Consider the following 16,909-nt stretch of genomic DNA (forward strand, 5'->3'; position numbering starts at 1 on the left):
AGTAAACATTAGGCAGTACTTGGGGTAGGATCTGCATTACAGATGCTTCACAGTCCTGTTACGTCTTGTCCCTCCAACATTTCCATTATGTTGCTGCTTCTCTCTGTGTTCCCTGGGCTTCATGAAGTCAGTTATTCCAGTTTTGTGTGCCCAGCTCACTCACCCATTTGTCATGCTGAAATCTCACAGCCTCCTGTCTTTGATCACAGGCCTCGTTTGGTCTGAACTGGAAACTGAAAGTGGGAACCGTGTATCAGTCCATATACATGAAATTAGTGTGTACATGTCTGCTGCTTCACCCATGATGTTTGTTGGGAGGCAGCAGCAGGATACAGGGGTGAGAGTGGTCGCTACCAGCATGTCTTCACTGGGGGAGGAGTGGGGAAAAGTGGAAGGTAGGCTTTTTGGATGGATCCTAATAAAGACCTGGAAAATTCAGAAGATGAAAGTTTGTGCTGAGCCATGCACATGAGCAGAGGAGCTTTAATTAAAATACAAACTGTGTTGTTCTCAGAAGCTGGGCAACATTCCCCATCTGCGCTCTGCCAATATATCTCAGTCCTGGGCTTCAAGACCCACTGCTGCTCTGCTCCATGAGACACCCATTCAGCTTGGCCAGCGCATCTTGATCTTGGGCTGTAATACCTCATGCTGTTCCAATTCTGGGCCCTTTTGAGCAGAAAATGCCACCTCTCTACTAAATTGTGCCAAATTGCTTAGTTTTGGCCACAAGAACTCATTTTCACTTGTCACCTAACGGGATACCTAGAGACTTTCATCTAACACTGTCAGCAACAGAGGAAAAAGAACATGGCAATACGCAGCCCCCCTGCTAAGTCCCCTAATTATGTAGTGATGTGTTAATAGCAAACACACTTTCATGTCTTGGCAGTTGCAAAAGTCCTCAGTAGTGCAGTGCTTCAGAAGCAGAATCGCACAGGAGAAATGCAAGTCCCGGTTTAAATTCGTTAATTAGAATCACCAGAGACTGTGCCCAGAACTGGAGTCTGGAAGAAGTGCCTGGTGCAAAGCTGTCACATGCCAGTTGTTTGGATGTTCTGTAGAATCTGAGCCACCACATCAGAGAGATTTGCTGTTGAAGAAGCATTTCTGCACAAAGAATCTCTTCTCCCTCCCACCCCGCCTCACGATTATAACTGCCTTCTTGGAGGCCTTGCCATCTCAATTTGTTCTGAGAACTCAGCAGCAGGGGGTGGCACAGCTTCCATCTTGGCTGAGACACCACGGCTGGAGCTGGGAACATCCACACCCCAAATGATGGGTTTCTTTTAAGTTGAGCCAAGTTGCTGGATTTTGTAGTGCTGGTGGGTCAGAGCCTGGGGTGATCAACCTGGCTTGCAGCAGAATACACAGAACTGGGGCAAGTGGGAGCCACCCCAAGTGCTGGCGAATTTGAGTTCATGGCAGGGGCTGCCGGAGCTCAGGAGCTAGTTTCTGGAGCAAGCAGTTCAGGTCAACAGACATGGATGAAACTGAAAACTTGGGGGGAAGAAGAGAGGTTGGGGAGTGGACAACTTTGGTAGGAAGATGGCTTGACTGCATTTCCATTCTTGCCCTTGTGAGACTTCAAGTCCAGCTGTACCAACAGCAACGCTGTCAGGTGCCAAGAGCTGCACAATAGGCAGCCTCGACCTCCTGTTTAGCTGTCAGGTTTGGCCCTGTACATGAGAGTTACTACATGTGTTGCAGGTGGTGGTGTGTCTGTCTGGAGGAAAGGATGGGTATCTATCTTAACGTGATGAACAGAGAAGTGCTTTAGGTGCTTTCCGGTATTCTCAACTTTGGCAGTCTAGAAGATGAATGACAGATGCCCAATCTCATCTTTGGAAAGGGACTCTGAAACAAAGCTCTCAAAAATATTCTTTAGTCCTCTAAATCCATCCAGTCTACATGCTCCTTGGTGTTATGTGAATTGTATCTCCTAATACATACTTTGGATTCTTTATTATAGAGGTTATCATTTCCATTCACATCATTTCAGCATTAACAGCAGTGCCAGTGTCATTGGTATTGATGTCTTGAATCTGACCTCACTACTGTGATGTGAAGGGAGTGGCTAAAACTTCATCAAGTACCTCAAGCTGGCAAACTGGTGTAGTACAACCCCCTCAGCAAAATTATGTGTCAGAATCGCAACACTTGTTTTTTACTTGTGCAGGAACACCCCTAAAAGCTGGATCTCTGAACAGCCCTTGATCTGCAGCTCTTTAGGTAATTGAAGCCCTTGCTGTGGCAGAAGACTATGGAAGAAAGATTTAAGCAGGCCTGGAGAGACTAGAATAGAGAAGCCAAAGTATTTGCTGACCTTTAGGCCCGTCCCTATGCAGTCCTGGACATGGGGGCCCACAGAGGGTACTTTGCCAATGGTCAGGATAGCCTTAAGATGGATTTCTGTGAGCACAGTGGAGGGAAAGGGCATAATCTGTGGCTGAGAGCTGTACAGCTTTACTAGGAAAAATACGTATTGTATGAAAATGGCTTTTTCTCTTTATGGTTTCCTGTTTCTGTCAGTGTGTATTATATCCACGTCTGGAGTAGCCACAGTCTGGATCTTGGGCACAGGAGATGTCTTTGTGGGGAGTGGTTCTCTCCCGCTGGCTCAGCTGCATTTTGCCATTTCAGTCACACACACAATTGTGGAAGAATTGTGTTGGGTGGGGACAGTGTAAGGTGATGGTTACATCAGCTGCTTATCCCTGTAGATCCTGCCTTGCAGTGCGTCCCTGGGTGGGCACTTTCCACAGAATGCTTAATCAGAGCAGCCCCAGGGCCACCTTTGCTTGCCCACCTCAACCCCATCTCTTGTCTTCCTTAGCACCCTCCAGTAAGGCGAGCACAGACTATGCTGCAGCTTCAGAACAGGAGCTCAAGGCTGTAGCAGGCAGGCGTAGAGTTCTGCTTTCTCCGGAGTGGCTGTTCTGCTGAGTGATATGGTGTGCCTCACACGATCCCATAAACTGGGCAGATTTTAACGTGCTAACTGAAGCCGTGACTCAGACTTGCAATACATTTGTGTATTGGTTTACTCTCATAGACAAGAGAGGCAGTTGTTTCAAAATCTCACCGGTGAGACTGCCAAAACTGTTTGTGTATTTCATAGTTCATGTTGTAAACTACTGACATACGTTCTCACGTCATATATTAACCAACACGACTCATACATAGTGGTGCCTAGCAAAGATGTCTTCTGTGGATCTGCCTGCAGAGGTTTTAACTGCAGAGCTGTCTTGGTCAGAGTTGTCCCAGGTATTTTCCTCCTGTGTGAATGGCAGGATGCATAAACCATTTTGGTGTAAAATGAAGCCAGTGGTAGTAGTTGTGGCTGCACATGGAACCAGATTTGTCTTAATTGGCAGAAGAGGTCTTCAGCCTCTTCCCCAAAGGGGCAATGAGCAGAGAACTAGAAAATTCTTTAGCAGAAACATGAGAAGAGTGGTCTACAGTCAGAACACTCTGCAAGTGTTCTGTGGAATGTTTTATAAAACAGAGGAGGTGGGGATGCAAGGGGATGGTGAAACTGCCTGTATGGGGAAGGGCTTGAGCAGGATTTTAAAGGAAATATTTTATGCTCTAAATACAAAACTATGAATCACTGAAAATCACGGAAATCCAGAACATAATCTGTTATAACTATTATTTGAGGTCTGTTTTTACTTATTTGAGTGTATAGATATTGCTGACGCTCTGTGAGCATGAAATTCCTTTTTTCTTTGTAGTTTTGTGGCACCTGTAAGCCTTGTGAGGATGTGTTGCCTCCAGGCTAGGCAATGTGTATGACAAGGAGAGGCAGCTAACCAAAAGAGATTGAACTGAAAACCAGGTAGGTTCCCAGGGAAATTGCTTTGTGGTCCTATCGGTAACATACCACATCAGGCTCCAGAGACTTCCTTTTGAATGTCTGCATCTGATTTATGCCATCTATGAGCTCAGAGATTGTGCTTCGTTAGTGCTGCAGGATTGAATGCTTCCCTGCAGTCTTTTCAGGCTAGTTTGAGTGATGGGTGGTTGGTCTCGCTGCACAAAGCAGGATGAGCAAGGCACATCCTGCTCTTAGAAATGGCTGTTCTGCTCATAACACTGATGGCCCACAAGTAGTGCTCTGGAAGATGAAGTCCAGTAGGCAAATGGGCTAACGAGAAGAGAGAGGTCCTAAAAGCTCTTCCATGATGAATACACTGGGAAAGATTCTTTGTCCTTCACCTTTAGAGGAGTATAGAAGAAAGCAGCTGATCCTTTTCTACCTCTGTTGCTTTCTGGATTTCAGAAATGACTGCGGTGACATTTCCCTTCTCACTAGCAGCCCAGACAGATTATCTCATGTTGCTTTACTCTTTGCCACTCTACCTCTAGCTGAGACTTCATGCATGCAGAAGACCTCAACAGCGAGTGACTACTCCATCTACTGTCTAGATGAGGTCATTCATCTCTGAAGGAAACACTAGACTTTCCAGTGGCTTGCTCCTGAGGAAGTCAGCTGCTAAACCCTCTTTGACAGAACACTCACTTTAGCCAGGCAACAGGCTTACAAGGACATAGATTTGGCTCCCCTTCAACCTCAAAAACTTTGTAGTGTAACAACTGTCCTGAAAAGAGCAACAAATGACTGTTGATCAGGACCAGCTTCTGTATAAGGGATTGAGTAAACAGGAACTCTTAATCCTTGAGCAGAGGTGATCTAGAATGATACTGGAGAGGTCTGTGAAGTCCTCTGTGTCCAGGGTGTGACTGGTGAATGATGGCTCTCCTTTTCCCAGGCATCACGCTGTTCGCTGCTGTCAAAGGTGAGAGGTGGGCTGTGGGGGTCTGACATGCTATGACTGTCTTATATTCTGCTCTGGAGACAGAGGTGTTACAGAGAATCATTAGGGTTATGTTACATGGTGTTTACTGAAAGTGAAGGCCTAAGATGCCAAACAGGGAGGTGTGTGAGGAAACCCTTCCCAAAGAGAGCTCCCTTACAGGAAAGGTGCTGGTAACTCTTTGGAGACTGCAACAGATTTAGCACTTAGTGGGCAGCTGAAGGTGAGAAGGACAGATCTGGGCAGCTGCCAGAAAGGGCACAGCTATGCACTGAGCACCTCACGGCCACACTTACATTATCCAAGCAGAAGAGCCTGGCTGAGGCCTTGCTGCCAGGTGAGGAGCAGCAGTCCCAGCAATGCTGGGCTTTCAGTGGTGGTGCATGTTGCTGTCTTGTTGCGTTCAGCTGGAGACACGTGTGCTGAGGTGCCTCTCGCTGTGTGGCTCTGGAGCTTTTCTGCTGAGCACCTACCCAGCATCCATTACTCCTTGGATCTTGGCCATGGAAAACCAAATGTGATCTGAGAGTTTTCACTGCAGCAGAGCTATCAAACAGGCACCTGGCATGCAACACAAATGGAGCAGAATTCAGCCTGAAAATGGATCTGGCTTGTGCCTTGGCTGCTGGGCAAGGGAGCCTGTGGTGGGGCTTCTGCTCGCTCCCCAAGGGGGGTCATGGCCCTGTAGGTCAGCTCCAAACAAAAGGCAGAAGCGGATGTTTGGGTGTAAGAGTAGCAAAATATATAGGGCAACTTTACTAAGGTAGATTGAAAGCTGAGGCAGAGGCTTTTCTTTTTTCCACTCTGATTTGATCACGAGTCACAACTGAGTGAGCTCTTCTTTGTGGTACGACTGACAGATAATGGAGGGGGAGGTGAGACTGGCCTTGTTCTGAGTGTGAAACCCATGAAGGGATATGTTCTGTATGAATTAATTAATTTGGAGAAAATGAAGTTTAACTGTTTGTCAAAAGATTCATTGCCACCCACTTCCCAGCTGGTGCTCTGGTGCAGCTTAACTGTCAGATCCCCATCAGCCTTCAGCATTCCTACTGAAATAGCAACTTGTGCCTGGCATGGCAGTGGGTGACAGTTGTGAGCCCCGTGCTGCTCATGGGTAACAGATAAGGGCATAGCAGGAGAGTTAGGATTAAGCTCCTTTTGTAAGAGGAGGTGAGGATTTCCTGTTCAGGTTACTCAGTACATCAGCACCCACATTACTGGGTGCACAGGACTTGCTGTAGTACCCAAGGTTCTGCACACACGTGCCCAGACTTCTTCAAGACAGAAGCTGTAGCAGATTGTAATATCAAAGTCATTAGCTTGCTAGCAAGAGCTGGGGGAATAAAGCTGAAATGAAATCCCAGTTTGCTATAAGAGTGCGTGGCAAATGCATGCGGGCTTCCAGGGGTTGGGATGTGACCCTGGAAAGGTGTGTGCTTCCTACCCACTGATACTGAGCAGTTAGAGACCATTGAGATGTGTAAACTCCGAGTTCCTTCCAGATATTTACAAACCTTTAGTTAGCCCTACCAGAGAGGCAACTGTTCAGAGACATTTACATCCACATGATGTCCCTGGCCCAGAGCACAGTGCAGTGGCAGGAACTGTGGGGTGACAGTGGCATCTCTTGCCAGTAAACAGTGTCAGGAGAGCAGTGGTTTTCCCATTCGTGCCACTGTTATCAACAGAGCAAAGATAACTCTAAATAGCACAGGGCTGTTCAGCAATTGTGCTCCCATGTGAAAAGTTCAGGCTGTATTTCAGGGACAGGAGGTCACCTAAGAAGGAGATCAAATCCCCAAGGAGCAGTTGTCAAATGCCACTGTTAGTGTCCCCCAAATGCCTTCGGCTTATTTTCCTGAAATGCTGTGCTTCAGCTTGTATCTGCATGACAGGAACAGAACACAAGTGGGCATGGTGGGGACCCTGAGCAGCCCTGCAGGTCATAAATACAGCAGGGTAACAGGAAAATGAGACCTTTATCCTGAGTAACAGAGAACACAGAAAAGGAGAGCATCAGCCAAACAGTGTGACCGCTCTGGGTGCAGTTAGGAGGAATCTGAGACCAAACTGTGCAAGGCAGAGTCACAGTTGTATTTGGTAGTCTGTCAAGATTGAGGGGCACCAAAGAAGTCCCACTTGCTGCCTGCAGATAAATAAGATAGCCCAGCCCCCTGAAAGGCTGACCTGGGAGTTGGGTGGCAGAAGACTCTGTGTCTTTGAGAACGGGGAAGAGTTGGAAGGGCAAAGCAAGGAAAAGTTGCTGTGTATCTCAGGCAAGACTGACCTCAGCCCGCTGAATCTGTTTGTCTCTTCAGCTGCCTAAAGCAGAAAATACTTTTTTAAGATTCCTTTTGTCAGTTCTGTGCCTTTTGATTTCAGCTGCAATGTCACCCTGGAGGCATAAACTCTAAACTTGAGTACCTGGAGAGCTTGGGCTCTGCAAGTGTCCTTGTGGTACTGGATTTGCTGCTTTGATGGAGAGGGTCCAGGGAAGGACCACAGAAATGATCAGAGGGATGAAGCACGTCTTCTATAAGGAAAGGTTGAGAGATTTTGGGCTTGTTCAGTCTGGAGAAGAGAAGGCTCCAGGAAGACCTTATTGTGGCCTTTCAGTACTTGAAAGGGCCTGTAAGAAAGACAGGGAGAGACTTTTTAGCAGGGCCTGTTGTGACAGGGCAAGGGGTGATGGTTTTAAACTAAAACAGGGAGATTCAGGCTGGATTTGAGGAAGAAATTCTTTACACTGAGGATGGTAAAATCCTGGCACAGGTTACCCAGAGAAATAGTGGATGCCCCATCCCTTGAGACATTCAAGGCTAGGCTAGATGCGGTTCTGGGCAACCTGATCTAGTTTAAGATGTCCCTGCTCATTGCGGAGGGATTGGACTAGATGAGCTTTGAAGATCCTTTCCAACCCAAACCAGTCTGTGATTCTATGGATAACGGCCAGTCTGTGCTTGGGAGGGGAGCTGTGGGCAGCACTGGAAGAGATGGTTTTGGAGCCTGTCTGGATCAAAATGATTGAGGAGGTGGGTAGGCAGGTGATGGTCCTGCTGGGAGAGCTCTGTGAGAACAGTGTCACCATCACCTGCCTGAAGTTCATGCCATGGTAGTGCCAGTCCAGCAGCTGGGGTGACCACTGATCTCTTAAACACCACGCAAGAGACAAAGAGAACACCAGGGAGTGCTTGGAATGGTCACAGTTGGGCATGGCAGTGTTTGATGTCAGGGTACATACATACATTCAGTCATAAAGTTGGGGCATGTGGACCTTGCCCATGTTTCCTTTGGGCAGTGTGGACTTGTCCTGTTCCTCAGCCTCGAGCACCTAAAGGGGAATTTACTCACTTTTTGGTATCTGCATGACCCAAAGCTCATGCTCACAGTGACATTCCCTGTCTCTTGGTGCTTGCTCAGCTGCACACAGAAGGACCTTGGCCTATCAGCCAGCTGCTGAGCGTGGAATACACTCTCAGCCCCATTACAACCCCATGTAAGCCAGCTGCCTGTCTCCACAGGGCTCATGCTCACTGACACCCAGCCTCCCACATAAGGGTTTTCACTGTGGCAGCAAAGGAAGGGATCTTCTCAAGCCTGGACAAAATCCCTTTGGAGCCAAAGCAGCTGAGCCCAGGTGATGTGCAAAACAGGCTGGTGTTGCAGATGGCTTGGCTGTGGTGGGAGTGTAACAGGGCACATCTGGAAGAACATACAACGTGGTTTAAGAGATGTGAGCAGGTTTATGCACCAGGGCAAGGCACAACTGGCCAGGTGCTGTGAGTGCCCAGTGTGGGGACAGCAGGGCTGGGACATAGCACATTGCTGCTGCTTTGTGCTCATAGGACGCTCTGGGCTTCTCATTTCCTTCTGTGATGAATTAAATGTTCCAGTCAACCAAAATGCCTTTTACTTAACTAGTAATTTCCTTTGTGGACTTTATTACTGCAGCCATAGTGTGGACATAGCCATATCCTGTGGATGTAGCTGGTTCTGGCTCTGACGCTGATGCCTTCTGCAGCCCCTTGCACTGAGGAAGGGCAGAAATGTTTCTACTTTTCCAGGGTTTTGATGGCAGTCAGGAGACCTTTGTGTCCTGGGAATGCTGTTCCCCATGGAGGAAGGTTAACTGCTCCCACACACTGTCCTCCTGACAGCATGGAAGCCCTCAACCAGGCCTGGCACCTCAGGCAGTGTTTGATATCCAATCTCTTTGTGACTAATGAAGGGGGCCAGAGCTCTTCCTGGATCTCTTGGGGGTCTGAATCAAGGGGACACCTTGTTTTCACCCACTTGGAAAGCAAAATATCAACTGTAGATGACTTTTGTTTATTCCATCTATGCACATGTTGGTATTCATGAAGCTCTTTTGTTAATATCCTTGGCTCCCATCACTAGGAACACTAACTTGCCCTTTAAAATGGTACCAATCGCAAGCCAGCCAAGCAGAGACAAAACTTGTCACCTGTTTGCCTGTGGCTTTGCAGATCTCTCATGTTCCTTCTCCTGAAGTGTGTTGGCTCCTGCACTGATGGGTTGAAGGCGCTGGCACAGGGTGCCCAGAGAAGCTGTGGCTGCCCCATCCCTGGCAGTGTTCAAGGCCGGGTTGGACACAGGGGCTTGGAGCAAGCTGCTCCAGTGGAAGGGGTCCCTGCCCATGGCAGGGGTTGGGACTGGATGACCCTTAAGGTCCCTTCCAACCCAAACCAGTCTGGGACTCTATGCCAAACTCAATCTCCAGCAAAGCCTCTGTGAACAGAGCTCACCTTTATGTGATGTGCCCAGGCACTGATAGAGAGCAGTAGGTAGGCAAAGATTTCTGCTTGCCAAGATGCCCCTGGCCTTGCCTCAAGCCGTGCAGAGGTTACTGCTGCTTTGGGTGCTGCCGGGATGTACCTTGCGAAATGCCATCTCCGTGCGCTGGGCCGTGCCCGGCGGGAGGCTGGCACTGGCGGCACCGGGAACACCCCCAAAGCAGCGGGGTGCTGGGGCCGCACGTCCCCGGCGCCGTCAGCGGGAGCGCTCGGAGTGCGGCTGCCCGCGGGAGAGGGCGCTGCGGGGCTGCGCTGCTGCGCGGCAGATCCTGCCTGCGCCCTGCCAGTGCCTGCCTGCTCCCTGCCTGCACCTGCGCTTCTCCTGCCTGTTCCCTGTCTGCTCCTGTCTTCTCCCTACTTGCTTCTGCCTGCTCTTGCCCTGCTCCCTGCCTGTACCTGCGTTTCTCCTGCCTGTTCCCTGCCTGCTCCTGCCCTGCTCCCTGCCCACTCTCTGCCTGCTCCCTTCCCGCACCTGCCTGCTTCTGCCTGTACCTGCCCTGCATCTGCCTGCCAAGCTGCAGACAATGCACTGCAGAGAAGCCAATGCAGGCAGGAAATGGGCAGTAGGGGATCCACCCCCAAGCAGAGACATTTCATTCATTTGGAGGGGCGGCAAATGCTGGAAACTGTACCCCAAACAGCCTGAAGAGGGGAAGGAGCAGATCATTGCTACCTGCTTTTGAGAAACAAGGACCCTGTGATTACCAGTTTATATTTGGTGTGGAAGTCTCCTTGCCTTGAAGGGTGGTTTTGGTTTAGCTGCTGCTCACCAGAGAGGGTGAGGGGTTTTGTTCTGTACAATCACATATTTTTCCCCTCTTGGTCTGTTTTGATTGTGCTCCTAAGATCTCCAGTCCTGAGGTTGTCAGCAAGAAGGGATGTCAGAAATGGGCCAAATCTACATCAGAAAAGGTGTGTCATGCCACAGGCAGTTCTTCTGTTCCCATTTCCATGGAAACATGGACTTTGGTGTCAGGCAGAGCAGCTTGGCCCTCCTGCCTGGCAGGACTCGCTCCAGGAGGAGCTGCTGGCAACAGCATTTAGAAACATGGCTTGGTCTTGTCAGGCTTTTAAAGACCAGGTAACCTGGTCCTTCAGAGTAATGCCACTGATCTGTCACACCAGAAACAACAGCTGGCACAAACATTGGACTCCCAACTTTCCCCTTCCCATCCCACCCTTCCACATCCCATTCCCCATCCAGTCCTGCTGAGAACACAGTGTACACCCCAGGCTGGGATTTTTAATTTCCTGGGGGGTGGAAGGGATGGAGAGCACATCTTAGGGCGAGTGACAGGCCTTTTTTGTTCTGCGTCAGTCCTTTTATTAACCCCCTGCTAGATCATTCCCTCTCTCTGCTTAGCTGCCCCGCTGCGTTAGTGATGAGAGTGTTTGTAACAGCAGGTCTGCCTTGGGAGATTATGGGGATCCTGTGGACAGGGAGCAGTGGGTTGGTCGGTGCTTGCACACAGATTGCTAGCTGCAGCTTTGCCTCCATCTGCCCTCTCTGCTAGCCTGGATACCTTTCATTATCCCTGCAGTAACAGCAGTGGCGTGTCTGGTCCCCCTGCAGCCACCCCGCGTCTCCCTGGGGCTGGATCTGTTGTCCCAGCCGTGTGTTGTGAGCGGATAGGAAGGAGGGTCAGGCAGGAGCATCACCCACTGTCCCTCACTGTCTTCATCCCTTTCCTTTATCAAACATCTTAGGCAAAACAAGTGTTTCCACTCAGTAATCTTGTCCCTTTCCCCTTCTGTAGTTAGGGCCGCAGCTCCATAAAACATTTGTCCCATCCTGAGGAATTTATGGGAGCCCTCTAGATCTTTCTGGGCTGTTGTTTCCTTTTTCCTTTGAATCACTCTGTTGGTGGTGGTTGATTATTCAACAGATTAATTTGGGATGCACACACAAGTTCTAATTAGGCACAATTATTCACTTATTTTCTCCCTGCTTCCCTCCCACATGGCTAGAAATGAAAAGCTATCACCCTACTGCAGTGTGCCCTGTGATAACTATCCCCCAGGCCAATCCTGAACCTCTCAATCCACCATCAAATCTATCAGCCACGATGAATGAAATCCAATCCCACTTTCAGGGCTTTGATTCCTATTACTCCAGAACAGCTTCTTGGGTGTTATAATTCAGACATGGTTCTCATGCTGTCCTCAAGTGAAAGGGAGGGGCTGACTGGTATATCAAACCCCAGCTTTATTAAAAAGCCAAGTGATGAAGGAATTCCTGTTTTAAAGGATAAGTAAGTGGGACCATGTTCTCCACTAGAGCCTGGCTGCTTCACATGGGGAAAGAGCGATGCTGAAATGCAAGATGGGACCAAGGGGTTTACTCTGCGTGAGGAAGGGAAGCAGGGTTAGGCTCAGCATGCTCATTTGGTTGTCTGTGCTGTGTGTGGGGGGGTGTTCTGTTCTTTTTTTGGACAGTGGTTGCCATTTGGGAACTCGATACAGTTCTGAATAGTAATGCAGTATCCACAGGCTGTTCTGAGCTTCCTGCCCCTGGTCTGTGGTGGAGCATGCCAGAACTCCAGAGATGCTGTAAGAAAGCTCTTAAAACCAATGAAGTTGTTCTACTTGAGATTCTTCTGATGCTTTGGCTAACCCTGTATGCTGCACATGGAGTGGTAAAAGCATACAGGGATGTCAGGCCAAGCTGTGCATTGGCAAAGAAAGGATCCAGGATTCAGTCCAGACTGGATCCTGCTCTTTGCTGTCTTCCTCAAACAGGAAAGGAGGTCACGTCTGAAAGGAGTGATCTGAATCTGTTCCAGGTCTTTAAACTTGGACCCTTTCTGCTGATCCTGACCATATGTCCCCGCCAGCCAGCTCCCTCTCCTAGGACTTCTGCCTTCATATTCTTTTTAAACTCTGATTCAGTCAGGCTCTCTCTTTCCCTGATGCCTGTTCTTGCACCTTCACCCTCAGGACTTCAAAAGCCTCAGATCCAGCATCTGGGAGTCTGAGGGCAGCTGCTGTTATCTGCAAAGGGCAGGCAGCTCAGCAAATCTTCAGGCAATGAGAGACAATGATTTCCAACTTCAAGCCACCTGGAATAAAGTGGAGCTGATGATGTTGCAGAGAGTCATGACCCCTGGACTGGGAACAGCAAATCTAACTCTGCTTGAGCTCTCCAGCCAGTGTCCAATTTCATCAGTGCAACTATCTGGGGGTTTCCAGGACATCTTCCAAGTGATAGATGTGGTTTGTGTTCTGCCCTTGTAGGACAAATGACTTCAGAGCCATAATCCAAGGGGAACAGGCAAGTTGTGTAGGTCAGCGCTGGGTTTGTGCTGCGTGTGTTAGAGGAGAGCAGTGTTTGTACAGCCCAAGCAGGAGCTGGAGATGTTACACTTGGCCTTCCCAGCAAAACTCACACCTCAGCTGTACGTGATGGAGGGAGGAAGCAGCAGGTACAGGAAACCTCCCGCATCCCTGTGTGGTGGAGGCTGGAGCCCAGAGCTGCAGGAGCTCTGCCCGAGGGAGCTGCAGAGCTGCCCACAGCCCCACAGGGCTGGCTTGGCAGGGCTCCTTGGACTTGAGAGTTCATTCCAGTTCAGTGAGGCAAGTGGTGCTTCATGCCTGCTGTCTGCACGGGGTTCTGCCATTTGAGCTGTACCAGCATGCCTGTTTGCATCCAGAAATGATGGAAGCTGCAACACTGTCTAGGCAAACTCTGAAAGTTTGATAGGACATTCAGTTAGGGGAGAGAAATGAGCCTGCCCCACTGGGAGAGCTTCCCTGAGTGTTCCACAGTGCCTGTGCAGGGAGCAAAAACCAGCATGTGGAACTCGCAAAGTAAAGAACTGGTTGGGGTTTTGCTGCCTGGCTGTTTGCAAAACAGAATGAGACCCAGGCTGTTACTTTTTCTGCACTTTAAGTTTCGGCTTGTAGATAGCAAAATCTCTGTGATCAGAATGAGTTTTAGGTACAGGCAAGCCAGAAAATGTCAATTTCTCTGCTAGAAAATGGGGTGGTGGGTTTGTAATAGAGCAATAACACAGTGCCTTTGTGGGTGAAAACTGGGAGCCTTAGGCTTAGTGCAAGAGAGGAACAAAGGCTGCTCTGCTTTCAGCAGCCACTTGAGAAGTACAAACCCCCCCACACAAACACACTGATGGGGTGAAGGGCTCTGCTTTGAGTCCTTATTGCCTGTAGAAAAGGACCATCATACACACAGTGTAGCTGAGCAAATGGGGATGTGTGCGTTGAGTGCCGGTGACATCACTGCCAGCCAGTCAGCGGGCTCCCTTTGTGTCTGCCTTTCTAATAACAGCCACTTCATCAGAGTCATTTGCAATAGGAATTTACTCACCTTCTAGGAATGCCAGCACCTGAGAGTGCCCAGCCGGCAGGCACTGCAGCCCCACACAACAGAGCTGTGCCCTCCAGCACTGGCGTCACGAGAGTTGTCTTCAATTGCAGAGAATGCAAGTGATTGCTGGAGTTAATTAATTACCCTGTAGTTGAGCACCCCTAAAGGTGCTCACTGCTGCAGGCACACAGAGCAGAGAACGGGCTCTGAAGGCAAGCGTGGGCTCAGCAAACATGGGCAGGGGGTGACGGGTTCCCCGTGCTCTGCAGGGGTGTGTACAGGGACATGGGGACTGCTAAGGATTGGGCCTTTTAAAATGGGGGGTTATGTGAATGAGGGGCAAGGAACCCAGCACTGTGGGCACAGAGGCACTGCAGTGGTGTGTTCCAAAGGTCTGAACACACACAGAGGTACCTGGTGGATACCTCTGGCACTTGTCACTCAGGTCAGCTCAGAGCATCCTGCTTTCCAGGCTGAGATCTCCAAGCTCCACTGTGACACCAGACATGGCATCCAGTCTGACACAAAATAAGCAGTAGCTCAGTGAACACGTGCAAGGTTCAGGGGCCCTCAGATGCTGCTGAGTGAGGACAGACCGCACTGGAAAGGGAAACAGAGTCTGTAGGAATGATGAGAAATCATGAGAATCATGAGAAAGTGTTGCTTAGGGCAAAGTCCCACAGTGCTGTGGGACTGAGAAAGCCTTTGCACAGGAGAGGTGAGGGCTGCTTGTCCCATGTAGGACATAGGAGGGGCTTTACCATGCCACTGTGTTGTGCAGGAGACTCTTCCAAAGCCATCTTAGTCAGAGCTCTGCTGTTTGGGAAGAGCATCTAGGATGTATGGTTTGCAGGTGTAAATTCCCCTTGTCAGGCTCTGCACAGACAATTCTGGATTTGGAAGCAGAGCACAGAGGCTCTGAACAGACCAAACCATGATGGCAACCAAAACATGAGAACACTTCCACCCTGAGTAATGTGCTTTATTTTACAGTGAGAGGAAGCAGCAGAGCTGGGAACAGCACACAAATGTCCTGAGTCAACCCAAGGAACTCCAGACAGACACAGCAATACAACCATCAGCACAGTGACACAGGTAATGGAGATCCCCATTGAAAATGCAGCTAGTTGTTGTTAGGTGGCAGGGTGAAGGGGATGTTCTCACAGTGTGTGGGCAGCAGCCCTCCTCTTTGGCACCAGAGGGTCTGTGCAGCCTTTGGAGGTTCTGAAATGAAAAAAACCATGTCTTATCCAGGTAACTCAACCAGTGGAGTTAATTTGCTGTGTAAATCTTTCTGCAACTGCATCCAAGCAGGGTTTCATCAGGGCTTTCTCCAGTGGTTAGCCCTCACCCTGTGTGCTGCATTGATCCTGGAGTGCAGCACAGCTCCACATGATGGATAACCTGCCTTGCTGCTGGTCCTTAGTGAAGCATTTCACCAGCAGTCCACACTGACTGCACCCTTGGGGTCTGTCATGGTTCAGCTTGGAGGAGCTGCCTGGGGAGCTATAACCTTGTTAGCTTCTTGGAAGGCTACAGTGGACCAGAGCCTGTGCCTGCAGGGCTGTTGAAGTCGTGGGGAGCACGAGGAGCCACAAGAAGTGTAAATGAGGTTAGGGGGAAACATGAGCAGGGGGGAATCTGCTCTCTATATCCTCTTCTTGGTTATATTGCCCTCTGTGTGACAAGCCTGAGGCATCCTAAATGTCTTCAATGAGAGTGGGAGGCATATGGCCCCTTTCTGAATCCAGATTTGCTATTCCAGGCCCTCACTGGGGTTGAGATGTTTCCTTAGATGTTTCCAGAACCATCTGTAGCATCCAGGAGATGCTGCCTGCAGCCCACCCATAGGTAGAGTGGGCTGGCAATGAGGTGGATCCCTGTCAATGGGCTGTGAGAGAACCTCACACCAGCCCAGACCTGCGCTGCAGCAAGCAGTCATGCTGATCTGTCTACAAGGACTTCTGAACACTGGAGGTGCTCTTCCAACTGCAAGGCAGGCCCTAGCCTGTACTTCCAGCTGTGAAGCAGCACTGGGGGCTTCAGAGAGTGTTTTACTGTTTGGATTTTGCACATTTACTTGGTTGGGTTGCACGTATCCTATCTAAAACAGTGATCTGGGCTGGAGAAGCAAAGCAGAGTGCAATCGAAGGTGGCAGAACTCCAGAGCAAAAGAGTTTATAACGTATTTTCTGAGAATTGCCTGTCATATTTGAAGGGAAAATATAAGGGTAACGAAAATGCTCACAGAGTCTGAAGTAATGGCTATTACTGTGCAGAGAAAGTAGTCTCAGAGTCTGGAGTCATCTGATGAAGTCTTGTAATGGAATTTGGGACAAAGCTGTGCACTGCAGACTCGATTCCCTTTGGGAATGAAGTTGTGTAAAACAATGTCCAAATTGCTGGGGCAGGTGAGCAGGCAGTGTGAGAGCCCGGGCTGCTGGGTCCTGACTGTAGCTCTTCATATCTTGCTTCCATGAAGGTTTGAGCACCTTAAACCTAAAAGCTGTTTGCCTTTGCTGTGCACATGCGGGCAGCATAAGCTCTACACTTAAGGGTTAAGTGTCTCACCTGCTCTTTTCCATTGACTTGGCCAGGCATTTCCAGATTGTCAAGACACTGACTCGTCATCAGCCTCAGATTAGGCAGCAGCGAAGTTGCTTAAACCTGGTTTAAGTTCCAGAGTAGGCCCCTTAATACAGCCCTATTGTTCTTGCAGCTGAGTTCCACTGTCTGTTCCCAGCCCTCTTTTCCCCTTGCTCTGCCCAGGATTGCTGGACTGGGGAACAGCCTCTCTGCCACTGGAAATGGGTTATTTTTTTTTCCCAGAATCTCTTTGTTGTTCTGAGCTCTTGGGGTGAGTGCCCAATGCTGCAAAACACCCTCCCCATCCCTTTGGAGGCTCCATGAGTCCCTTCCCGACACGAGAGGCCATTGCCAGTGCCAAG

At 49.4% G+C, this 16,909-nt stretch overlaps 1 long non-coding RNA gene across 2 annotated transcripts in view; it reads left to right on the plus strand.

The window, feature by feature from the left end:
- LOC133210505 (uncharacterized) overlaps window positions 1–16,909 on the plus strand; it is an 88,108-nt gene that overhangs the window by 3,432 nt on the left and 67,767 nt on the right. For both annotated transcript variants that reach the window (XR_009724957.1, XR_009724956.1), the window contains exon 2: window positions 14,955–15,056. This is a non-coding gene — a long non-coding RNA (uncharacterized LOC133210505). The remainder of the gene's footprint in view (window positions 1–14,954; window positions 15,057–16,909) is intronic.

The sequence above is a fragment of the Neopsephotus bourkii genome, unplaced genomic scaffold (genome assembly GCF_033783945.1).
Source record: "Neopsephotus bourkii isolate Nb327-2 ecotype Australia unplaced genomic scaffold, CSIRO-AGI_Nbou_v1 NB_463, whole genome shotgun sequence".
Taxonomy (NCBI): Eukaryota; Metazoa; Chordata; class Aves; order Psittaciformes; family Psittacidae; genus Neopsephotus; species Neopsephotus bourkii.